The 27605-nt window shown below is 35.2% G+C and overlaps 1 protein-coding gene and 1 long non-coding RNA gene across 5 annotated transcripts in view; both read right to left on the bottom strand.

Moving 5' to 3' along the window:
- PLXDC2 (plexin domain containing 2) overlaps window positions 1–27605 on the bottom strand; it is a 416967-nt gene that overhangs the window by 262648 nt on the left and 126714 nt on the right. The window lies entirely within an intron of this gene.
- Window positions 191–26754, bottom strand: LOC309655041. Its single transcript, XR_014260571.1, has 2 exons — window positions 11535–26754; window positions 191–11227 (listed from the first exon to the last, which is right to left on the bottom strand). It is a non-coding gene; the product is annotated as an uncharacterized lncRNA (long non-coding RNA).

The raw sequence follows: 27605 nt of genomic DNA, 5'->3' as shown, positions 1-27605 counted from the left end.
GCATGAAAAGTGTGACTCTGCCAGCCAAGGGAAATGGAAAATTCTGTAAACAAGGACCAGTCATGGCCAACAGCCTCTAAGGAAAATTTAGTCTTCTGAGCCAGGACAGGCCAGATGGAATCAATGGTTATAATGGTGCCCCATGTCAAAGATGATGTCCAAATGCCTAGGGCCCAAATCACTGAGGGCCTTCTATTAGATTATGGCTGCCAGATGTCTGATAGGCTCAATCTCACTGTATATTGTCATCAGACCATATTCAGTTTGTGGGGTCAGATCCATAATGGCCCGATGTTGAGCCCAGGTTGACCTAGCCAATGACCACAGATGACAGACAACACATGTATTTCTATCAGATTATGTTGTGTAACTTTTATCTGATTTAAATCATATAAATCATACCATTATCAAAACAGCCCCAAATTTCTATAGGTTAAATGCCCTCCAGAGATTTGTGTGGAATTGGATAAGCAGCCAGTAACACCTGTAATTTCCTCATCACAAAATTATCTCTACTGTTTAATTTTTTAGAAGGTTATGGTCCTAAGGCTATAGCTGTGTAGCCTCAGGCAATTCAGTCAACTACTCTGGGCCTGTTTCTTTATGAGAAGATGACTTTAGTTAGTAGAAGACACATCACATTCTTAGAATCAAAACCAGAAGTATTTTTCTGAAATGTGATTCTGAAGTACAATCTAAACAAATTATCAGATTAACTGCATCCACATTCCCTACTTCCCCCTGAAAATAATGAGCAATGCCTTTCACATAATCCAACAACTAAGGGATAAACACCTGGTTTGACAAGGTCTCTAGGTCTGGGCTCAGCCCTATGCCCTGATCTGTTCCCATTACGACTAAACAGATAATATTAGCTGTTAACTGTTGAATATCATTCCTGGATAAAGGTGAAAAATACAACCACAAACTCTGTATTTTTGGGCTCCCTGCTGTTGCCAGGGTTGATAATGCAGGGTTAACAAAATATAGGCTTAAGATGCTCAACTTTGAGCACCACCCAAACACAAAGGAAAGCCATTAAAGAATGTTAAGCAGAAAATTAATACAATCCTATTTCAGTTTTATATAAATGTAAAAGGCCAGCAGGAAAAACGTCAATAGCAATTAATACTATGTATATCTATTCAATTTTTTGATCTATAAAATGGCAATTGTATATAGTTTATCTTAATATATGCAAGTATATCCTACCTAATAAATTTTTTAAAAGATTAGTCCTCAAATTTAAAAAATGAGCAAATGCCATAAATAGATAATTCATAGCAAAGAAAATATAAATACTAATAAATATATTAAAATATTTAACATTTTAAGAAGTCAGAGAAATACAATAAATTACAATTCTTTCATATACTACATTCACAAAGATTTATTGTAAAATTGTACTTGTCGATATTTGATAGAGTAATTTCTTGAAGCTATTATTAGAGAGTATTGTACTCTCTAATATTGGTAGGGAGGTTCCAATTTTAATCAAAATTTCATATGTGCATATTTTCAATCAGTAGTAAAAGTCTTCTAGGATTTGATACTGTGGAAATACTCTTAGATGTGCAAAAAAGATTTATGAATAAGTATAAAAACCTGTGTATAGTATTATTTGAATTGGGTAAAAGAAAAAACATACATATACACAAAATTTAAGAAGAGAAAGAAATACATTATAGTATTACTAGTGGTTTTCTCTGTGTTATGCAAGTTGGAAGCAACCAGTTTTATTCGGTTTGTTCTTTTGACATATCCTTATTTTACACATTTTCTACAATGTGTTACTTCTATAGCAAAGGAAAAAAGCCCCAAGTCTCTACTGTTTGAAAGTCAAGTTCAAATAGTCTGACTTGGTGAAGTCTTTCATCATCACCAATAGATAATTTTCCTAGGCAGAGTTATTGTAATGTGAACTCATAAAACTTTAATCAAACCCATTGCTGTGTTCTTCTCATTATAGTGTAATTATTGATTAAATGCCATTCCTTCACAAACTACCATGAACTTAGCCAGGGGAGGTGTCATGTCTTTATTCATCTTTGTGCTCCTTTTTGTTATTATAATAAATGTTCACTAAAACTGCCCAGGATGTACAGTCTGTTTCCTTGAGCTACGTCATGATATAGTTGGGGTGGTGACATGGCGTTTTCCATCATGGCTGCTCTTGCTTAAGACAATCTCATTTTTTGGCTTAAAATTCTTAGCCTTGTATACTTAGATATGTTGGGTTATTTCTTGAGAAAATTAGAAGCAGTCCTACCAATTTCTGTGCAATTTCCTATATTTTTTATCACCTTTTTCATCAAGTAAAAATCTGCGTTACAACATTCTAACTTCAAAGTCCTTTAAGATGTTCACAGAGATTAATACAGCACAACAAAGTGATTTTCCCCCAAGTTATTCTACTTCTTACATTCGATTCATACATTTAATGCAATATGTCTTCACACGATCTTAGAACCACAAAGCAATGGGCAAAACTACTCAGCTTTGATATGTCCAAATAACTTTATGAAAAAAAGCTCTATGAAAAAAATCACAGGAAAGATGTATGTTTCTGAATATCAAAGGTATTGTGAAGCAAGGATTCATAAATAATATATTAGTTACAGCACAAAGCATATAATTCTTTAAACAAAACTGACACGTTGTTATTTACATTTAAATAAGAAATACTTTAAATACAAAGATGTGCTCACTTCATTAAGAAGCTCTTGAGTATTTACTAGCTGACAACTTGCATGATTCATTTACTTGCCCAGTTCCCCTTAAGACTAACTCAAGATAGTATTAGGGGTGAAATATCTTGACACAGAAAAAAATATTTCTCTACATAAAATCATTTGATTTTGAGTTTAAAAAAAAGAAACAAACCATGTTCCAAATAGCCTCTTTCATAAGAATGGGAAACTTCAAGTCAAAAATTGGGGAAACGATGAGAAATAGAAAGTGGAATATCAGTGTAAATTTAGTTAAGAAATTTTGGTGTTTTTACAAACTGTATTGTACTTTTAATACTATATTTTACTCCACTGAATTTACAATATTTTTTTCACTTTTTTGGGAAAGAGAAATACTTAAATTTGCATATCAATCACCATTCAAATAGCAGTTTTAAAATAAAAGTTCCCAAGAATTTCTAAAATGTTATGAATATCTGAATTCTGTAGTTAATTTCTTAAATAACATTCCCTAATTAAACTGCCTGATTGCATACATTTATGCTGATTACACAATTTAACTAACATTGTAAATAAACCACAATCAACAAAATTACATTAAAAAAGAAATTAAGACAGTAAAAACTGTACTAAAGTTAGATTTTAATTTCTGTGATGTATTCCTGAAATATACAAAATAACAGGTAAGGATTAAGCCACCAAAGTGAGATGGAAATCCAAAGTATCCTTTCAACCATGTATAGATTAGTAGAACTCTGAAACTTTTAGAATCCAATTGCTTCATTCTTCATTTATCCTTGAATTACCTTTTTATAAATTTTTTTTGGTCAAAAAACAAATTCCAGATAAATTGAAAAAGTCTCTGCTTTAAGTACTTATTACAATATACATTTATCAAAAACCTCCCTTCTATGAGTGAGCCTACATGGCCCGGAAAAATACCTGAATTTCATAAAATAATTAAAAATCCAGGACTTTCATTATTGGGCAACTGCAGCTTGCCAGGTTATTGCCAAAACTTATATTTTACGTATTTACTAATGCTCTGGACAATACTAAGACAGGAATTATTTCCATTATTTTACAAATAAGCAATATCTGAAGAACATGGATTTAAGATGCTCCAGTTCAAAAAGCCTATACATGATGGACTTTACACATTTCCTTATAGTAAGCATCTCTCCATTTTATCAAAAAAATCATTATCAATACAAAAGAGTGAATAACCTAAAGGGCTTTAAACATTTTTAATTTAAGTACAGTTGACCCTTGAACAAGGAGGGGGTGGAAAATCTGAGTATGACTTGGAGCCCTCCTTATCCACGGTTCCTCTGCAGCCACGCTTCCCCCTCTGCGGACACAACCAGCCTCAGATAGAGCAGTCCGGTAGTATTTACTATCGAAAACAATCCACATGTAAGCGGACCCACGCAATTCAAACTCACGTTATTCAAAGGTCAGTTGTATTATCTTTCTTCTAATATGAAAACTATGAAAATTAAATCGTTAAAAAGAAAATAGGAGAAAAATGTAAATATCCATTATTCTGTCCCAGGTGCAGGGGGCAGAGTTATCACCTTAGTGAATATCCTTTCTAGATATTTCCTTCAATGTCTGCACATGTCTGCATACGAAAAAATAGATGTGTGTATGTATGTGTGTGTGTGTCTGTATGTGTATAATTCGTTTATTTCAGCACTACACAATAAATATCTTTCCATCTAATTGACTATATACTGCATTTAATAAACAGTATATATCATAAACTAATTAATCATCAATTGTTGAACTTTTAAGTTGATTCTAGAGGCTAATTTTTTGTGAGCAGCCTCAATTCTTTTTCAGGAACAATTTATGAAAGAGGAATCTGTACTCTGTTGCACTCAAACTGCATCAGTCTACAAAATAACCCGCAGGACATGAAGATGGGTATCCCATATTTTCATCAATCACTTAATGGTGTCTTTCAAAAATTTTTTTTTACCTATTTATTCAATGAAAAATGGACTCTCACTAGTTTAATTTACATTTTTGATTGCTAGTGAGTCAACATTTTTTTATGCTAGTCCCATTTCTTGTTTCTTATTTTGATTATCCTATTCAAATCCCTTTTGTGGGATAGGTGACTCATTTTTTAAATTTAAAGGATTGTTCGGCTTAATAAAAACTCTATTTATAAACAATTTTCAGAAAATCATTTATTATATAAATCTGCTGAAAACAATTTATTGAATCAACACGTATTTCCCTAATATATGAGAGTATTATGTTGTTTAGTTGCCTTTGCACAGTTATAACGTAAGGAAAAATGCAAGGATTATGTTTGCAGATAAAACTCAACAAACATGGTTCTCTACTTCTTTATTTTCAGCATATACTACTATTGGGGAACATATTTCCTAAAAGTGGGGAGAATGCTTCTGCCCCTTCAGAAGACCCCTGCTCAAATATTTTATTGATTATCTCTCCAGCTGCTATGAAAAAACAGCTGCCTCTGTCTGACTGTGACACTTCTGGAGAAACTGTCTTACATACAAAAAGAAGTACAGTTGACTTTTGAACAACACAGGTTTGAGCTGCATGGGTCTACTTATACATGCTAAATTCTTACAACAGTACTACAGGATCCAATGTGGTTGGTTGAATCTACAGATACAGAACTGCACATACCAAGGGGCTTCTGTAAAGTTACATGGGGATTGACTGGAGTGGGGTAGGGGGGTGGGGGGATGCCCCTAACCCCTTGAGTTATTCAAGAGTCAACTGTTTAACAGGCAAAGTCCTTACTGAAGTGCAAGTCAAATATTTTCTTTGATCCATATCATCACCTATATTAGCCTATGGGATAAAATAATAGCATACTACCTTTTGCATGGTAAGTTTAAAAACATACTCTATGAACATTCACTTTTTTTTTTTAATCCAAATTCTGTTAAGCATCTCCTAGGCATTTTTTTGTTGTTTAATCATTCACACTCAGAGTAAACTATAGTAAACTAGTTTTATATTGCTAATATGGCATTAATGTAAATATGGCATTAATAAGCTAAAACTAATTTGAAAACTTGCCAATACAAACATTTTAGAACTTATCTAAGGGGCTAAAATGTTGGCTCAGAAAATAACAAAATTGAAAACAATACAACATTTGACTTCAGCACTGAACAGCAAGAATATTAACATATTTAATCCTTGCCAAATTATACAATTTGGAGATGATGTCATATACTACATATTTCCTTTTTTATATCTCTGTGGTATGGGTTAAAGTATTCTAGTCCTAAAATTCACTATGAGGTAAATGTTCACTTTTGATAGTTCAGACATAACTCAAATATTACCTTCAGTCAATTCTTATGTATTGTAGGTAACAGTAGTATAAGGATCACTTGAATTTGAGGAGAAAGTTTAGATATGATTTCTATAATTTTTAAATGGTTAAGAAAAATATGTATAGATGACAGCACAAATGATAAAGCAAACTAGACACAGTATTAAAACTTTGAATCTGGTTAAACACATGCAAGAGTTATCTGTATTATTCTTGCATTTTTTCTTAATCCAATTTATTTCCAAATAAAAGAGCAACCCCCTACTCAAACAGATACTTTTACACCAACGTTCATAGCAGTATTACTCATACTACCCAAAAGGCAGAAACAATGCAAGTGTCTATCAACAGATAAGTGGATAAGCAAAATGTGGGGTGGGTGTGCATATATATGTATATACACACACATATATAAAATAAAATATTATTCAGCCATAAAAAGAATGTAAATCTGATTATAATACAACTTGGATGAAGCTTGAAGAGTGTGCTAACTGAAATAAGCCAGACACAAAAGGACAAATATTGTATAATTCCACTTATCTGAAGTACCTAGAGTAGTCAAAACATTAGAGACAGAAAGTAGAGTAGAGGTTACCAGATACTGGAAAGACAGAAAAATGAGAAATTATTGTTTAATAAGTACAGTTTGGGATGAAGAAAATGTTCTGGTGATTGATAGTGGTGATGACTGCAAAACGTAGTTAATACCACTGAATTGCATAATTAAAAAGGTAAATTTTATGTTATATATATTTTAACACATAAAAAATGATCCCCCAAAATAGGTCCATTGCTTAGATTTGCTCCTTTTTCTGTATTCCTATTATTTATATATTATTATATTTATACTTCAAGAGACTATATTTTATATGTCTTTATACTTTAACTCCATAGAATAGGGTCTGGCACATATAAACAATTATTTAATATTTGATGAATGAATGAACAGAATTCATGAAAAAATAGTAGGAAGTCATTGGTTATAACCCAGGGAGGGTCCAAATTCTTATATATTATTGAATGTCCTCATCTTTTTTGGCAGCTGTGCATATCAGGTATTTTCCAGTTCTGTATTTCCCTAGGTATCAGACGTTCAAAGCCTTTCAAAACCAATGAATCTTCAAAATCCCAACAAATGAAGAGTAGTCTCATACGACAGATAACCCCAAAAGCAGGTATATACGTGGTGAATCTGGCTCCAAATCAAGGACAAAACACTAAACTTATTCATCATTTAAAAAGGCCACAAGGAAACACAACATTGTGAATCACCTATACTCCAATAAATTAAAAAAAAAAAAAAGGCCACAAGGAGAAAAAGTGTAATTATTTGGTGAAAAGAGTCTAAATTTTAAACAAGATAGAGTAGGGGAAAAGTAATAGGATATAAAATGGAAGTTATAATGCTGAACTCTTCTATTTTGTTAACAAAAAATAAAAATAAAAAACAAATAGCATCAAAACCTAGAAAGTTAACCTAGAGTAAAGAAAGATGGCAGGTGTACCCTAATATTTAAATTTCAATCAATTTAAATCCAAATATTTATTCATGACACCTGGACACCAAAAGGAAGAAACTAAGGTACTAATGGGTGTAAACTAAAATATTAAGTGGGTATAAAAACATGTTATGGGGGAGGTGGGATACACATTACATTGAAGAGCCAGACAAGACTTTCAACAATCTAGAAAAAGGAAAAAGGAAAGCAAAGAGGTTTTATTTTTTTTTTAACATCTTTATTGGAGTATAATTGCTTTACAATGGTGTGTTAGTTTCTGCTTTATAACAAAGTGAATCAGCTACACATATACATATATCCCCATATCTCTTTCCTCTTGCATCTCCCTCCCTCTCACCCTCCCTATTCCACCCCTCTAGGAGGTCACAAAGCACCGAGCTGATCTCTCTGTGCTATGCGGCTGCTTCCCACTACCTATTGGTTTTACATTTGGTAGTGTATATATGTCCATGCCACTCTCTCACTTTGTCCCAGCTTACCCTTCCCCCTCCCCATGTCCTCAAGTCCATTCTGTAGTAGGTCTGCATCTTTATTCCCGTCCTGCCCCTAGGTTCTTCATGACCATGTTTTTTTTTTTTTTTTTTAGATTCCATATATATGTTAGCATACAAAAAACCCCAAAGTTAGCAGAAGGAAAGAAATCATAAAGATCAGATCAGAAATAAATGAGAAACAAATGAAGGAAACAATAGCAAAGATCAATAAAACTAAAAGCTGGTTCTTTGAGAAGATAAACAAAATTGATAAACCATTAGCCAGACTCATCAAGAAAAACAGGGAGAAGACTCAAATCAGTAGAATTAGAAATGAAAAAGGAGAAGTAACAACTGACACTGCAGAAATACAAAGGATCATGAGAGATTACTACAAGCAACTATATGCCAATAAAATGGACAACCTGGAAGAAATGGACAAATTCTTAGAAAAGCACAACCTTCCGAGACTGAACCAGGAAGAAGTAGAAAATATAAACAGACCAATCACAAGCACTGAAATTGAAACTGTGATTAAAAATCTTCCAACAAAGAAAAGCCCAGGACCAGATGGCTTCACAGGTGAATTCTATCAAACATTTAGGGAAGAGATAACACATATCCTTCTCAAACTCTTCCAAAATATAGCAGAGAGAGGAACACTCGCAAACTCATTCTATGAGGCCACCATCACCCTGATACCAAAACCAGACAAAGATGTCACAAAAAAAGAAAACTACAGGTCAATACCACTGACGAACATAGATGCAAAAATCCTCAACAAAATACTAGCAAACAGAATCCAACAGCACATTAAAAGAGGTTTTAATTATAGGTATAAAGAAGAATGGTGGTAAAGATGCGTAAAAATAATTTCGGGAGTTGGTTAGGGTGGAGAGAATTCCTTTGGAATTAAGCAGCTGGTCTGACATGTGGTTTATTCTATGAAGGTGTGACCTGCTGTGGTTTGCCCTGTGTCTGGATCTGGGTCCTCTTTCTATCCTCTCCAGACAAATGGAATGAACCTTAGTTGTCCTTTTACGCCATACTGAAACCTGGGTAATGGTTCTACTCCATTTATAGTTTAATTGATTAAACTTAAGAATGGCAGTACTTGAAAAAAGAACACTGGGAAAGGGAGACATCAATAAATTAAATGTATATATGTATATTTTCACCCCTAACCAATTCACACCACAAAAATTGGTGATAACTGGCCATGAGCACTTCCAATGTTCATAAGCAGAAATCACGATTTGAACTGAACTCCAGTCCCACTCAAACATAAGCCTCCTGCATCTCTTGTAGAATAAATTAACACAAATTAACATGTTTTTATTCTACACAGATAATTTTCTTTCACATTTCCCCAGAGGAAAATGCAAAACGCTCTGAGGCAAACTTTCAAGTGTATTGCTTATAAAGAATGGCATGTGAATAAAGAGAAGAAAACACGGCAGCTTGTTCTCACTTTAACTTTATGTAATGTCTCACATCTCACAACACACTGCTCTAGTGAAGTGTTTTAACCTGCCTTTTGTTATGAATTACTTGGCTGGGTAACAGAAAAGCAGTCTGGGATCATTTTTTTAAAGCCATCAATATCCTTCAATGCTATTTAGAATGCCAAGAGAATGAGTTCTTCCTTATCCATCAAATACTTCATGAAGTTTAATTAAAATTAAGTCAAAAATATTCTGTGTGTTTGTAGAAACCTTAAATTTGTTAACCTGTTATTGGAGTTTCAAAAATACCTGGTTAGAAAACTGATTTAATTTTCTATTTATATGGAAATTTCTGTTTCTAAGCTTAGATTCAGGTCTGCTCTGAGAATGCTAATCCTAACTCTACCATATTTAAACTCATTGTGGGTACAATTAGAAAGACCTCATGCCAGTCCACAATACATTTACCAATATCAGACATTTGAAACATTTCAAAGCACTCTGCAAAATGCTTATCTCGCTTCCTGTTTAAGAAAAGAAATGCTTTCTTCTCAGCTCATTGTGGATTCATTCATTCGCATGAATCAGATCATGTTACTTGCCAGTTTCAAACTTTCCAAAGGCTTCCCAGCAGTACGCAGAAGAAGCAGCCAGAGCCGTGGCACAGGCAGGAAGGGGTCTTCTACTGGAGAACTTGAAGGAGGACCACTATGTCTGGAGTAGAAGGAGCCTGGGCAGGGGGCTTAAGAGTAGGCTGGGGAGGAGAGGAGGAACCAGACCCCCCAGGGCCCTTGCAGAGCATGAGGAATTTGGGTTTCACTCTGAGACAGTTGGAAAGTCAGTGGAAGGGTTTAACCAGGAAAGGGTGTGATCTGACACGTGTTTTCAAAAGATCACCTCCACTATTCTTTTCAGAATGGTTTGTAGGAGTGTAAGATGTTTTCATCACTTTAGGCTCTACTGATAACAGTAAGAAAGAAAATGCTTCTATTCCGAAGATGTTCAGCTATCATATAGAAAGACTAACACGTTCACTCAATAAGGGGTTGACCAATTCCCATGAGTTGTTGGTTAGCATAAAGAGTGGACCGTGGAAAGTAAAATAAGTAATTAAGCTGACAGGTGACTAACAATTTAAATGTCAAGGATCATTAATTCTCCATTTCAAGTATTTAATAAGACACATGAAATATCTGACTGTGAATTTTCTACATGTAACATCATCAGTAAGTGAAAATAGGAAAAAACTAGTCTTCACCATAATCCATTACAATAATCTCCATCATAGTAGAATATTCAGTTAAATTCCATGTATCAAGGTGTGGCATGGAGGAGTCAAAGAACATGATTTTTTCTGCCCCTGTCTTTCTTCATTTAATATCCCAATAGGTAGAGAGGAAAGCAATTTTGGCTTAAAATAAAAGCAAAGGCAATATGGGGGGGTGGGGAACACCTCAAAATTTAGTGTGGCTTATCATTCACAAGCAGAGACTGTGTCCAAAGTCCACATTTCTACCAAAAGTATAACCAAAGATCATTTTTAATGTATTTATTGCCCAAACAACTTAGGAATGCAAATGGTAATGAAGCTGTTTCCCTGGACAGATAAGAAACATTTACAGTTCTAGTAGATGCTCAATAAGTTTTTGTGGGAAGAATGAGTAAACAACAAAATCTCAAAAAAAAAAGGCAGAAGTACAATTTCCTTCTACAAGAGTAAATATGAAAGGGGAAATTAAGAGTAGCTGTTATAAAATCAAAAGGCCTACAGGGGGCTTCCCTGGTGGCGCAATGGTTGAGAATCTGCCTGCCAATGCAGGGGACACGGGTTCAAGCCCTGGTCTGGGAAGATCCCACATGCCGCGGAGCGACTAGGCCCGTGAGCCACAACTACTGGGCCTGCGCGTCTGGAGCCTGTGCTCCGCAACAAGAGAGGCCGCGATAGTGCAAGGCCCGCGCACTGCGATGAAGAGTGGCCCCCACTCGCCGCAACTGGAGAAAGCCCTCGCGCAGAAACGAAGACCCAGCACAGCCATAAATAAATAAATAAATAAAATTTTAAAAAAAAAGGCCTACAGGTTAAACTTTAATAAATTACTACATTTTTCCTAAAACTAACAACAAAAACCCACTCAAACTAGTTTATCAAACTGTAGAATGCATCAGAATCACAGAGTGTTCCTGAAGATTCCTAAAGCCCACTCCCTTTACAAAGGCCACAGGGGATTCTTTGGCAGGTAGATTACAGAACTATACTTGGAAAAACACTGCCATAGTAAAACACTGAAGAATTATATTTCCCCTATGTCTCTGGAATTAAAGGTCATATGTTTACACTTTTGAGGCAACTTCCAAAGTTATGGAATATGGAGGAATATGAAGGAAAACATAAAATAGTCTGTGGATATTGGTTCTGATTTTATTGACATGGAAAAGACTTCTTCCAATATTTAGAACCTTATTTTAACTCCTTATCCGGCTACACCACTTTGAAAAGTGCTTTCTAAACTATTATCTACTTTATTTTTCACAATAGCCCTTGAATTATGAAAGGCACTATCATGGAATTGAAGAAAACTGTTTCTTTCCTCTCTTTTTGTTTTTCACAAGGTAAATGGTATGTCTTCTTTCCCAGTTTAGCTAGATTCATTTAGAAAAAAGGATGGAATTAAGCAATTACCCACTGATTGCTATTGAAGCTACTACTGATAACTTGCATCAAGTGATTCACTCAGTGAAGAGTCAAGATTTAGAATTTTCTCATTACTCATTAAGTTGGGGTTACCTGAAGAGATACGCTGCTTAGAAGAGGGCTTATATCTACTAAATGTGATATGAATAATTTTAGATTTAAAAAATATACTAAAGCACATACAAATGAAATTAAAAAAGCATGTGCTCATATGAACTTTTATGATAATATATTTAAATTTTAGCAGAGTTACTGCTCACAAAGATAAATTGACTTTGCAATCTGCTGCTCTTTGTTCAATAATGTTATTGATCATAATAATATTCTATAATGATTCACTGTCCCCTCAGCAATACAAATGATGTCTATGTAGAATGAAGGTTACATTATTTCCTTACAATCCTCTGTTTTGCATCCAGTACCGCTAACAAAGAAGCTGCTTTTTATTGTTTTTTTTTTTAATGCAAAACCTTCCAACTAGATGCTGAATAGGCATCTCAAAAAACAAACAAAAAAAACCCCAAGATGTCCTTCAGTAGGTGAATAGATAAATTAATGGTGGTACATCCAGACGATGGAATATTATTCAGCACTAAAAAGAAATGAGCTTTCAAGCCCTGAAAAGACATGGAGAAGACTTAAGTGAATATTATAAAGTAAAAGAAGCCAATATGAAAAGGCTGCATACTGTGATTTCAACTATTTGACATTCTGGAAAAGGCAAAACTATGGAGACAGTAAAAAGATCAGTGGTTACTAGGGGTTAGGGATAAGGAGAGATGAATGCGTAGAGCACAGGGGATTTTTAGGACAAAGAAACTACTTTGTTTGATATTATAATGAGGGATACATGTCTTTATACATTTGTCCAAAACCATAGAATGTACAACATTAAGAGTGAATCTGAATGTAAACTACATACTTTGGATGATAATGATGTGTCAACATAGGTTCATAGATTGTAAAACATACGTGGCTGTGGTGAGGGATGTTGATAGTGGGGTAGGTTGTGCATGTGCGGGAGCACAGAATAAACGGGAAGCTTTGTGCCTTCTGCCCAGTTTTGCTGTGAACCTAAAAATGCTCTAAAAAATAGTCGATTTTAAAAAATCTCTTGCTGTTGCCCATAAAAATTCAGCCAGTGACCATGTTTTCCATTTTTAATCCATTTTTAAATGATTTAACTGTATTACCGATCTTGTATAAAAACATACAGATTAACTTTGCTCTCCTAACAAGGAATCAAAGAAATAAAACCAGACAGGTATTATTTTTGCTTGTATTACTGGATTGTGTTGCAAAGAGCTGCTACCCCACAGCTGAAATAAGCCCATGAGTCCTACGATATTCAAGAATAAAAATGATTGTGAAGGTAATGACTGAACCAGGATACTGAAATATTAGGCTTGTAAAGGGCTAACAGAATGGAGGGATGATTCTGACTGAATCCACAGCAAATCAGCCGCAAGAGACCAACCAGGAACTCCAGGATTAAAACTAGTCATGTGAAGTGTTGTTATTTCTTCCTCAAGGAAGAAGATTCTAAAATACTATCTTGGGTGACTCCGTGATTTTAAGAACATTTTACAAAAATCTAGTTTTAGAAAAATGAATGCATATACTCTGTTGGGGGAAAAGTCCTTGTTATTTGTATCAAAAAGTCTAATTGAAGCATAATCTGCAGAGACAGAAGTCAGTTGAGAAGACTATGTATTTTGGACTAATGATAACACCGCTTGTGATTTCTGTTTTACTCTTTGTCAAAGGACTGCAGGGGCTTTACCATGTATTATCCCATGTAACTGACCCAGCTCAAAGAGAAGGAGGGTCATTAATTTATGAATGGTTAATTATTATAGGAGGGCTTTATAAACAATCAAGGCTTGGATTTCATCTCCAGAAAGGCCTGAAGAGCTACTTTGCTCTCATTCTGCAGTGGGTCCTTAGGATCAATGTCATGCTAATTTGAAACAATCCATTACTTTATTGGTTATGTAATTTCAAATTTTTGTGTTTAGATGGACAGATACTATGTACAATGAGTTAGCTGTAAGCAGGTAAAAAGACCCATGCTGAATTAGCCACCATGAGAAATAAAACTGACACCCACCAGCTTGCCTTTCAGTTATTCGTTGACACCCACATCAACCCATTAGCTTGTGCAAAGATGCTTCCAGGTTCTGAGTAGTAAGCTTACTAAATGAGGAGAGTCCCAGATCTCTCCTTCTGCTAGAACCCTCCACTACATCAGATTTAGAATAATTTCACCTATTAAATCATCTCCAACTGAATGAGACTCAAGTCTCAATTGCACCTCAAATTACATAAACTTCCAAAAGAAAAAGCGTGTACAGCAGACTAATGTATCAGGACTCATGCATCTCTTCCCTCTGTGCCTCAGTTTCTTCATCTGTAAAAACCTAAGCTAATTACTGTGAAACAGAGATTAGAAAAAGCAAACACTAAATCGTTCAAAATTCATTGCTTCTTAAATAAACTAAAAAAGCTTAAAATTAAATTAAAAACCCCCCAAACATATAGTACTATTGATTTCACTAAAGGCCAATCATGTATCTCAATAATTGAGCCAAACACAGTTGAGAATCAATGTTGGCACAGTTTTCTTTCTTATACTTCATATAATGTTCATTGCTACCAAAATCATTCGGTGCCCATCCTCCGTATTAAAATCAAGAAAATAAGGGGGAAGGTGAGATGGATAAAGGAGGCCAATTGTATGGTGATGAATGGAAACTAAATTTTTGGTGGTGAACACACTGCAGTGTATACAGAAGTAGAAATATAATGTTATACACATGAAACTTACATAATGTTATTAAAGCAATGTTACTTCAATTTTTAAAAATCAAGAAAATAAAACTGATTTAGTGTTTTCTTTGAAAGAATGTAAGCCTTAATAAATTAATCAAGACCAACTCAAAATGATAAATACAATAAATTTTATAAAACCAGATGCTATAGACTGAATGTTTGTGTCCCTCCAAAATTCACATGTTGAAGCCCTAACCCTGAGTGTGGCTATATTTGCAGATTGGGCCTCTGAGGAAGTAATTAAGGTTAAATGAGGTCATATGAGTGAGCCCTGATCTAACAGGATTAGGGTCATTATAAGAAGAGGCATTGGAAGAAAGAGCTCTTCATCAGAAACTGAATTTGTCAGCAACTTGGATTTCTAGCCTCAAGAACTGTGAGAAAAAAAAAAAATTTCTGTTGTTTAAACCCCTTAGTGTATAGTATTTTGTTATAGCAGCCTGAACAGAGTAAGACACTAGACTTACCAAAAAATGTAACTGATCCTTTACTGTGTGTTGTTCAGTATTTAAGTAGTTTTTGTGAAGGACATACAAGAGTATAAGGCTCCTTCCCAAATACAACTTGACAAAATATGTCAATACACTACAATCTTCAGCTACATATACCCAGTACAAAGATCCATTCATTTAAGCAAAAAATAGATATAAAAGAAAACATAATCATTTTGTTATTTAAAAATGCAAAGACATTATCAAACTGACATTCATTCTCATCTCTTCTACATCTTGTATGTTCAGTTTAGCAAAATATAATTGAAATAAGAAGCTTGAGGCACTACAAAATCATCAAAGAGAATTTTAATAACACATAAGATACTTTGATAGTACTTCAAATACACCCAGCATATATGACATTTACTAACAAAAGGAGTCATTTTTTAAAGAATTTTTAATGATAAAGATTCAATTGGAAATTGAAACAACTACCAAGTTCTTGGATCAATCTAGATTGTCTAGGCTTAGCCATTTCTCCACTGTGAATATGTCACAGGCACAGTTTATTTTAGGAGGTGGTTTGGAGGCAGCTCACATTGTTACATGCGCAGGAACTTAACTAGCCCCTTGCTGTAAGGCAAACTGGATCAATGGAACCTTCAGAGAATCTAAAGCAGGGAAGGAAAAACCTCATAGCAACTCAAGGGATAATTGAAGAACTCGCTTAAATGATAAAAAAGTAGTTTATCCAAGTTGGCTCAGATTATTTTGAAACTATTTATTGAGTATGTGTCAAGTACTGAACAGGCTCAGGAGACACAAAATTGGTCTTGTACAGAGGTATCATGAAATTGATTTTACCACCCATCTTCCTGTTCCAATGGGAGCATTTCTTAAAGTGCTATGCAAAAACAAAAACAAAATGAAAGAAAACAACAACAACAACAAAACCAAACCAAACAAAAACAAAAGACCCAAACAAACCAATGTTCTGCAGCATAAAGTTCAGGAAGGTATGGTGAAACCAAGTTAAAGTTATTTTAAGGCTGAATGACTCATAGTCATTACTATGTTGAAGTGTACCAAGAATCTCCAAACTGGAGGTTTGGCAACTTAGAGAACTTTCGTCAAGAAGCATTTCATGTGGTTCCTGTTCCACCTGCATATACACATTCATACTTACACATACATACATGAGAAAATGTTAGTAAGTAAAGATAGTCACTATCACCAAGTTCTTACTCAGTCATTTCCATAGATATAAGAAACAGTAATTGTGAGAACTTATCTTGTAACCAGTACTTTGCAGAGTGGTCAGTAACCTGCCATTGTGATAATGCATTTGCCTTCTAAGCCTCCAATTTGCAATATTACTCACCAAGTGGTAGGTCCAGTGATAATTAAAATTTTTAAAGTGCTTGGTCTTACATGGAATTATGATTGGTTGATAGCACTTTATTTATAATCTTGTTCAAATGCCAAGTAATTACTGAAGAATGAAACTAGAAATAAAACACACATGATGTTGTTGTGGTTCTGAAACTCTACACCCCTAGACTTAACACTGAATTCTTATGGTGCTAATTTACTTTAACCTCAGAACTAGGTTGCAATTAAAACTTGAACAATAGAATTTCATTTTATGGACATGAAGTTGTTTTTCAAAAAAAGGATATGTAGAAAACATCTATGCAAATAAATCTTTTTTAACACAGGACTGTTTGTTGCTCATATAAAGTAACTGTAAATGATAGAACTCAGATTTTTTGAACACTGGGTAAAGAAATTATAAAGAAGCAAGTAAGTGTATAAATAAATAAGATATTTATTCTATAAAGATAATAGAGAAATTGAAACATAAAATTTGAGAGTCAGAGGAATTTAAAAATTAATTAGCATACTTTGGTTAAAAGTGGTGAACTACATCTACATATTTGCTTCTGCTCTTACTTTAAAACCTACTAAAATCAGAGTGTAGGAATCTTTAAAAACTAAAACCCATTAAAAAAAAATGGAAGAGAAAGAGAGAACTACAAAATTTTAGCTGTCAGAAAAATAGAAGGCTGATTTGCTCTGAATTTGGATCTATCAACTACATCAGGAAGTAGGGGCAGCTGTGGGGCAGAAAAATGGGGAGGATTAAGATGAAGCTAAACCATTAGATGATCTGCTCACCTTAGCAAAAAGCTGGAGGCTTATTATCTACAAAGGGTAAAATAGAAGTGACACCAGGTGCTAGGGACTGAATGTTTATGTTCCCCCAGGGTTCATATGCTAAAGCCCTAATTTCTACCATGATATTATTTGGAGGTAGGGCCTTTGGGATGTAATTAGGGCTAGATTGGTACATGAGGGTGGGGCCTTTATAAATGAGATTACTGCCCTTATAAAGAGAGAAAGAATGAAACTAGAACTCTTCTTTCCCCCATGAGAGGAAACAGCAAGAAGGTGGCCATCTGCAAAACAGGACGTGAGATCTCATCAGATGCTGAGTCTGTTGGCACCTTGATCTTGGACTTTCCAGCCTCCAAACTTGTGAGAAATAAATGTTTGTTATTTAAGCCACCCAGTCTATGGTATTTTGTTATGGCAGCCCAAACAGACCAGGACATCAAGCAGTGATGAAAGCAGGAACACTGCCCTGTAATCAGGAGATTACTTAAAAGGTTATCATCTAAATGTGGAAATGCCTGCCCTCTGCCCCATCCCTCACTGGCCTCCTAGGATGCTGATGTCTGCTTGAGGAACTCCAGGTAAATGAAGAGTTTGTTCTCCATGGGATCTTAATAAAGAGTAGATTCTGATCAGAAGCTTTGGAGTGGCAGTTAGAAGTTCTACATCTAACAAGCTTACAAGTGTTGTGAATGCTATTGGTCATGGTAGCAAGTCCTAGAATTTGACCAGCATAAAAGACTGATAGAGACTAATATTGGGACTTCTCAACAAAAAGGCCCAGCCAGATCAACCCAGAGTGAATGCCAGTTAGCTTTTATCCCATTCTATACTTATGAGCAAACAGCCAAGGACTTCCAGACATCTGAGGAATGTCTCTAATATAAAAGAGTGAGACCAAACAGATAAAGACAATTTGAAGGGAAGAGATATTCTGCAATGAGATAAACACTATCATAACTATCCTCAGAAATATCAGAGATTATATTTCTTTCATGAAATAACATGATTTTATTTTAACAAAGAAAGGGAAAAAGAGCTCTTAGAAATTAAATCTTTGATATTAGGAATATCAAAGGAATATTAGAGATAAAAGGAGGCTTAGAAGAGAACTTTGAGAGAAAAAATTGAGCAAAATTTTAAAAAATAGATGGAAAAATAAGAAGCAGCAAAATGGAAAAAGAGAGAGAATATTACTCTAGAAGGCCTCACCCTAACCCTAACCCAAATCTCAATAATAGGAACTCCAGATAGAAAAACAAAAAACAAAACAGATAAAATGGAGAAGAGAAAAACATTAATCAGCAAAGGAAATTTCCCAGAATTGATGAGCTTCCAGACTGATAGAAACCACTAGGTTTCCTGCAATGGAAGTGAATATACACACAGCTGGCACATCATCATGAAATTTTTGAACACTGTGGATATGAGAACCAAAGTATGTTGAGAGAGAGAGAGAGAAAACAGATCATAGACCAAAAGGTGAAAATGACTTAAGACTTCTCAACAATATCACAGGAAACTAGAAGACAAAATAAAACAAACAAAAAAACAAAACCTTTGAAACTGTGAAGGAAAATGAATTCCAACTTAAAAATTCTATATGCAGTCAATTTTGCATGAAAGTAGAACACGTAAGATAGGCAATGTCTCAAAAATCTCTCTCTCAAGCATTCTTTCTCAGGAAACTACTGGGAGGTATCCTGTACTAAAATCAGACATTAAATCAAAGAAAAATAAGACAAAGACCTTATGAAACTAGAGATCCAACTCAAAAGAGAGATGAAGGGACTCCTAATACATGACATATCTCAGCTCCAAAAAGTGCTTTCACAGTCCTAGTAATGTTAATATTGAGAAGTTGGAAGAATGGTGTGTGATAGGGGACTGGGCTTAATATAAAGAGCTAAAATCTCATCTTGCATAGTGTCTTATGAGACAGTAAAACTGGAATACCAAAGCTAGCACTAAAGAAATATTATTTAGATACGTGTCAATAAATATCAAGAGGAACAGTTAAAAAGAAGTGAAAACAGCTGCCTCTGTAAAGTGGGACATGACAGAGCTGTGTATGTGGCTGATGATGGTTATTCAACTCTTTAAACTATGTGTCCACACGACTTTCTATGCAAATGGAAAGGATAACAATGAATTAATCTAACACACTTATTTTAATCATGAAGAACCCGAGAGACTCAGAATTATGACCTTTTTCCTGGTCCCTCAATAAGTTGCCTTTAAGACCAGAGCATTTCATTGTTTCATTATTTAAACTGGCATAATTATGTTATTAAACATAACCACAGTCATAAAAGTTTAGTAATTGTTCACTCATTCATTTCACAAAAATCTATTGAGTGCTAACTAGTCCTCTGGGGTAAAATAGGGAGCAAAACTAGACCCAGTCTCTGTCCCCATGGAGTTTACAAGTTGCTAAGAGACATTTATATGACATTTACTGCTAACTAGAAGACCATAAGATTTGGAAATTAAGTCTCCTAATCGTATACTCATCTGTTTCTTTCCTACATTCCTTGTGAAAGTTTTTCTGCCCACATCCAGTCTAACTCTTGACTTCATTTACTGACACAGTAAGCACTAAGAAATTTATTTTTCCTTTCTTTCTCAGTGCCAAGAAGGGTCCAGCCACCATCAGCATTTGAAGTACGGCCTTTAAACGACTTCATGTTTCCATGTTAATGTTGCTTCGTTGCCAACATTTCAGCCCACAGACTGGCTGACAGCCCTACCAGAGCCACAAAAACCACCAGCTGGTTGGGGAACTAACAATTTACATCTCGTGGTGCAAGGAAGATTCAGTAATAAGTAGATTTTGTTGAGGATTGTGGAACTACATGAGAAATTGGCCACTTACCTACTTCCTGATGGAAATGTGACATAAGAAATTCTCTTAAAGGAACAGTACCATCATCTAGACAGACATTTAACCATTCTCCAACTTCAAAAATAACTTCAAAAGGCACACGTTGATGTACTCTATCAATCTTGCTTTCCTCCTAGTTAGGCTCTCAAAAATTAACATATTTTTAAAATATTAACTATTTTAATGTTTAAAATATACATAAAAGTTGTGCATCTTTTTACAAGCTAATCACAGTAACTATGATGATTCTTTAGTTTCACTTATAAAACTCCCTTGAAAATACGAAATGTTCTAATTTCAGTTATTTATTCTTTATCCAAAATGAAGACTTCTTCGGTCTGTTTTTGGAAGTTTTTCATACCCCTTCATTCATTCTCTTACTTACTATTCCGCATGTCAGATGGAGGCAGGCGGCGCTCTCCCAGGGAGCCCAGTTCCCATAATGATGGGTATTCAACCAAAGAGTGCTTACTAATTAATGGCTGTTCTTGGGACTTTCTGGCTGATGGGCCACCATTTCCTACCCACTTCCTCTCAGACTGGTAATTCATCATCAGAGGGAAAACTCCATTATTATAACTTTATACTGTACCAGCAAAACCGGTGTTTCTCTAAAGGTAAACCTGAATCCTATGCTTTTGACTCCAGAGTGTCCACAAAAGCAACTTTGTCATATATTTCTACTTGCTAATTTTAGGCTCTAAGTAGAAATTAGAAATTTCTCATTAAAAATTGAGAGGCCAAAATATCCTTAAGCAATATTCTTTTTTGCCTACTGAATCCCGTTCCGATAATGAGAACATTAAGTTTGCATTGGCAGTATGGTAATAATGGCCTGAATTCCCACTAGAAAGGGTCATACGTATTCTCAAATCCTAGAGGATGTTAGACAACTGAAATATCTGCAACAATTGCAAATGACAAAATTTTCACAAAAAATGTAGAAATTGACTGGTTGCAGCTTATTAAGAATTACATAGCTATAATTCAAAATTAAGGACTCTAAGTTTGATTTAAATTTTTACCCATGAATTGATAGAGTTGCCCCCATCATAGGAGAGTTAATGAAATCTTATGGTTTTTCCTTTAGCAAAAATACAAATTTCTCTAACATTTTCAGTATTTTTCTTAATTCTGACTATCCATTCCAGGTAGACAGGAAGTAGGATATTTTAAATGTATTTTTCTCACCAGTGCAAAAAATGTACCTAGAGGACATTAATTAGCTCAAATTCCTCCAACTGATCGATTAAATGCCACTTTTAATTTCAACTTTAATGCCATAGCTCAGGCTTGTTATATTTCTTCTGTATCCTAATAGCTTAACCATGCCCCTGTATCCATTCTCTCCTCATTCCAGTCTCCCTTGCTCACTGTTGCTAGATACATCTAGATAGGCTCAGACGACCAGTTCAAAAACTTCTACTGGCTCTTACTTGTCCACAGGATAAAGGCTGGACCTATTAATGTGATTTAAAAAAAAAAAATGCCCATTCCAAATGATGTCCCACCCCACTCTACAAACCTTCTAGCTAAAATAAACTGCTTCTCCACTCCCAAATAATCCTTAGACGTTCCTACCTCTATGCCTAGCTCGTGCCATGTCCTGTTCTTAGAATGCCTCCCCCCATCCGCACTGTTAAGCCACAGACCATGGTGCCCTGCTTGATTTCACATGCACAAGACCTTTCTCCACCTTGTCATGGCAATTAACATATGCTGACTTGTATCACAGGTAATCCCATCTTTTCTCTCTATGATCCTAGCATCGGGCAGTGCTGCATTAAAAGGGTTTAATAAATGTTTGTTGAGAGGTGAATAAATGAGAAAAACACATGCCAAGCAGAAGTCTAGGACAACACACAGTTACCTAATAAACCATTAAATGTAGAAAAGCCCAAATGCGTTTCTTCTGCCCAGGCACTGATCATTTTCCTTAATCCTAGAATTTTGAGCACAGCAATCTTTACCCTTGCACACAACCGCTTTGCAGGCTGCCAACTCGCTAGGCTATGCAACTTGCCTCTCTTACCTCAGAATACAGCCCCCCTCTTCTCAGGCCTTTTATTTACTCCTTAGCTCTGATTTAGGGCATAGCAACCTTGACTGTCAAAGTTGAAACATTAACTAGCCTATAGTACTTTTCCACATATTTATGATAACAGGGAACTGAGATTGTGTGATGGACCCAAATATACAGGGTTTTGGTTTGGTTTTAGCCAATGATTTTCACCTCTTAAAACAATTCATTGATCATGTAATGATTAGCATATTAAAATATTGGTTTATTCACTTCTTTCACTCTCTAACAGCTTCTTGAAAAACAGAAATAATTAAAAGGTAAACAGCAGAATGCAAAAAGAAACGATAAATCACCATAATTTAGCAACCTCAAAATCTACAAAATAATCACAAATTGGCTATGCTATAAATTAACCATATATATATATTTTGAATTTTATTTTATTTTAATTTTTTTATACAGCAGGTTCTTATTAGTTATCGATTTTATACATATTAGTGTATGTATGTCAATCCCAATCTCCCAATTCATCCCACCACCACCACCATCCCCCACCCCCGCTTTCCCCCCTTGGTGTCCATACGTTTGTTCTCTACATCTGTGTCTCTATTTCTGCCTTGCAGACTGGTTCATCTGTACCATTTTTCTATATTCCACATATACGTGTTAATATACCATATTTGTTTTTCTCTCTCTGACTTATTTCACTCTGTATGACAGACTCTAGGTCCATGCACATCTCTACAAATGACCCAATTTCGTTCCTTTTTATGGCTGAGTAATATTCCATTGTATATATGTACCACATCTTCTTTATCCATTCGTCTGTCGATGTGCATTTAGGTTGCTTCCATGACCTGGTTATTGTAAATAGTGCTGCAATGAACATTGGGGTGCATGTGTCTTTTTGAATTAACCATATATATTTTAAAATCATATGTAAACTCAAAAATCTTACCAAGGCAGAGAGAAAGGAACAGTGCAGAACTTGAAGACACTGGCAACAGCTGCATAATTTAATCCCAACACATCCAAGGGATTTTACACTTTTTAGGTCCAAGCCAACTTCTGACAAATTCTTCTGTGACGTTGGAATGAAGCTCAGGGAGAGACTCCCATGGTAGAACATGTTTAGTCTAGATTCCTCGGGACTTTTTCAGGACTACTCAGGGACTTTTTCAGGGACATACCAGGCTTGTCCTCTATCACTTTTTCACCACCCTAGTTTTTGGACGTGCCTGCATGTTGCATCTTATTCCCCAGAAATCCCTTCCTAAATCATGGTGGTATTCCTGGGGGCTACAAAGCCATACCAGAGGATTTGAGTATCTGACAGACAACAGAGTCTAAAATATGTCTTATGTTTGCACAATGTAACCATCTGAAAAATGCAATAACTGTCTTCTATATAAAAAGAATAAGCCAAGGTAATGTCTTCATAGGATGTAGAGGAGGTTACTACATGTGCTTCACAGTCAGCAACTGCTATGAAATCTGAAGGATTATGTGAGGTAATCCAACAGAGCTTTCATTGTAAACAGAAGGCTTAAGTTCACATTACAGTTATACACAACACAAAGGCGTTCACTGTCTATTGCTTGATTCTATCTCTCTCATATGAACAGTCTTGGAAATGTCACTGTAGTCTGCCAAGCAGCTTATCATTCCTAAATTTTAACAGGAACCAGGCCTCTGATTAGTTAGATAGTTGATGCATAAAAGGTATGAGGATTGTCATCGGCAAAAAGTTGTTCCCAAGAAATAAGTCAACCGTTCATTACCTGAATAAACCAATAAAATACAAAGCAAGGGCTTGATGAAAGTCAATAATGCAAAATGCTTTCTTCATTTTAGATGATAAATCAAGGCCTACTAAGAAACAATGCAACCTGTGAAAATAAAATTTCTCCTATGGTGGGGGAGATGCTGGGGGACACAGGCTAATGCACAACTATATGAACAATATTTAAACTTCACCAAGTCGATTGACTACTTCTTCACTTAGACTACAAATTTAGCCACTTTGTGAAGGAGACTTCTGCCTTATAGTTCTCCATATACTATGGAGAAAACAGAAAATGTACAGGGAAATAGACTTCTGTCTGAATCATGTGCAGTATATTGTCCTTTGACTTCAAATGGTATTTATTTTTTCAAAAGAAGAGTATTTTAAATCATTACGTTGTTTTCCCTTATATATATTTGTATCCTATTTTATAGCCAGTCTCAATTGTTATAAGTACAGTACCTTACTGCTTCAACAAAGCAAATGCTTTTCTGATGAGTTACCCAGAGTATGATGAGAAGAAAAATTATCTTATCTTAAAAATTATATTAACGGAAATACTGGCAAATGGCATAAAGGAATCTACAGAAATGTTCCCATGACATGCTTAAAGGACTCCAAGCTACTCATTTTTCTCCAAACTGAATAGCCTGGACTTTCCACTAAATTCTCACTCTCCACCACATTTTCCAAAGAAGCTTTGAAGTACAAGACCCAAAACTTGGAAAGCACCGATTTTGGACAATGTTAGCAATTTAATTCTTCATCTGTCCCTTATCTATCAATTCCCCTATGAATAAACTTTAATTCACTTCCATATCCATTGGGGAGGGGCAAGAGGGCAGTTGAATATAATGTTAGAAAGGCTAGTAACATACTTTTAAAATGAGCATATTCAGTTCAAACCTCAGTTTGGTTTTTGTGGGATTTAATTTCCACTGAACAGAAACCAAGTACAGATGTATTTGATTTCTCCTTAAGGGTTGGTTATGGATGAATAGAAGAAGCAGAGAAAATGCAACAGAGAAACACTGGAGCAGAGTAGACAGATAAGTGCATCTTGCCTTCCATCATGTGTTTACGATCCTCTTGCTACAGAAATAAAATGTCTGGTATATGGTAACTTAGGCTAACAAAGTAGAAGAGAACCAAACACTTGTCAATGGTGATCAGCTATATATATATATGGTACGTTACAATTCTAATTAAATAAAGCTGTGAGGTCCTTCAGCTATTAAAAATGTCATCAGCAATTAAGCTAATTTGTGTCTGACCAGGGCTTTTACAGTAACTGATTACTTGCAGATGCCAAGTGCCCCAGGGAACTTTTGCCACCTGTTTTCAATTTTTGGATTGGCAGCATCGCCCTGACAAAACTTACTGGTCTAACAGTGGGTCGTGCCATCTGTTGCAATGATAGTGATGTTTAATCAATAGTTTTTACAGGATCCTATCTGCATTACTGAAGGACGTTTTATTTTAGCTTTCCCCCTATATTCTGCCACTATTGATAATATCTGAAAATAAAATGCCCGAAATGAACTGCATTATTGAAATGTTACAACCTAACATAGTTGTTGAATAAATTCTGAGTGACATTTTTCCCCAAACCAAATATAGAATTTTCGAAGCAGAGGAGGTGTGAGGTCATTGTACTTAATCTTTCATGTAACGCAGGAAATTCCTTCCACCATAAACCTGAAAGATTGATTTCACCTTCCCTTTGAACATGCTTACTATCTCCCAAAGCAGTCCATTTCTACTTTAAAGAGCTGGCAATCTTACAAGACCCTTCCTTACATTGAGTGGAGACCTGTTTACTTATAACTTCAACTTGCTGATTGTTCTTCTGCCCACTGGAATGATGTAAATGAAGCCTCAACCGCCATCTATATGACAGCCTTTCAAATATTTGAAATTGCTATCTTTCTCCTCAAGTCTTTTCTAGGCTAAATATTCCAAGTTCTTTCAGCTAATTCACATAATACTTGTGCCCTTTTCTTTGTAATGTTATTGTTATAAATCAAACCCATTCCGTCAATGCCAGTGTAAAACCTTTCTCTAAAAATGTACACAATACCAAATAACAATCTTAACTGGGATACAGTCTGATTTTTCTGGAAACAAACCTGTCAATATAGCCCACTAGTACATTCACTTTTGATGCATCAGGCTCCACTTTTTGACCATTGTTTGGGGGTTTTTCCACTTTAAAACCAGAAAGCAAGCAAGGTCTTCCTTTTCTTTAAGCTGTACCATCAAAACTGTACCACCTAACCACTCAAAATTAGTTCAAGATTCCAGGCACAAAAGAGTAAGGTGTTATCTGCAATTATTTTCAGTGCACTGAAATGTCACTCATTTGTATCTGGAATCTTGAACTACTTTTAAGCAGTTAAGTATGGTTTTAGCATAATTTATTCCTTCTAAATGTGTTTTTTAAAATTATTATTATTTTTGTTATAGATGTTTATATCTATAAACATCTATTTATGTTATAGATGTTTCATTTTATTCTACCTTTTCTAGTTTGAATATAGTATTTCTTAACAGTAAGGAATGAAGCAGGAGATAAATTAAGTGGTTTTCCTAGGTCTAAGCCCAAATAATGAATAATACAGTGTTTTGAGCCTGTTTTGTTCATTTACTTCTTTGTCTTTTCAAACTCCCATAGTTTTCTGAGTTCATCCACACATAATTCAGTTAAAATCCTTTCTTTTCACTTGTCTTTGATATCTTCTGGTACATATCTTTTGAAAATCTAGCCCAATATGGGCTTCTTGATCAACTCATCATATAGGTTCCCTATGTTGCTGACTAGTTTTTGCTTGACAAGCTTATTTGTGATTTTGCTACATCAACAAAACTTAGGAATAAGCAATTAAGAGGAAAACGCCATGCTCTAAACATTGTACTAAAAAAGTTTTTGCTTTTTAGAGGTAAGGAATGTGATGGTGTCATGATGGTCACATTTTACACAAGGTTGGGTGTTCCAAGTGCATATAAAATTTGCACCATAAAACAAGTCTTGCCATGAGTTTGCCATCTGCTAGCACTGATGAAGACAGGCTGGATTTATGTCCGGATGGGCCATTCAGAGCTCCAAAATGTGGCTGTGATACAGCGGCCCCAGCATCAGCTGCCACAGTTGCATTGCTAGGTCCTCAGAGCCATTTCCCCCCAGTATTTAGCCTGCCTCCACATTCCAGGCCGGCCTACATTGGAAAAAATGTCAGTACTGATTGTTCTCTTCTCAAGGAGGCCTCACTAATTATGGGCTTCAGCACAGTTGGGAAAGTCTCAGTGGCTGGACTTGA

This window comes from Balaenoptera physalus (genome assembly GCF_965194825.1).
Source record: "Balaenoptera physalus genome assembly, chromosome: 2".
In the NCBI taxonomy this organism is placed as follows: Eukaryota; Metazoa; Chordata; class Mammalia; order Artiodactyla; family Balaenopteridae; genus Balaenoptera; species Balaenoptera physalus.
The sequence above is the reverse complement of the archived record's forward strand: the minus strand, read 5'-3'. Positions and strand labels throughout refer to the sequence as shown.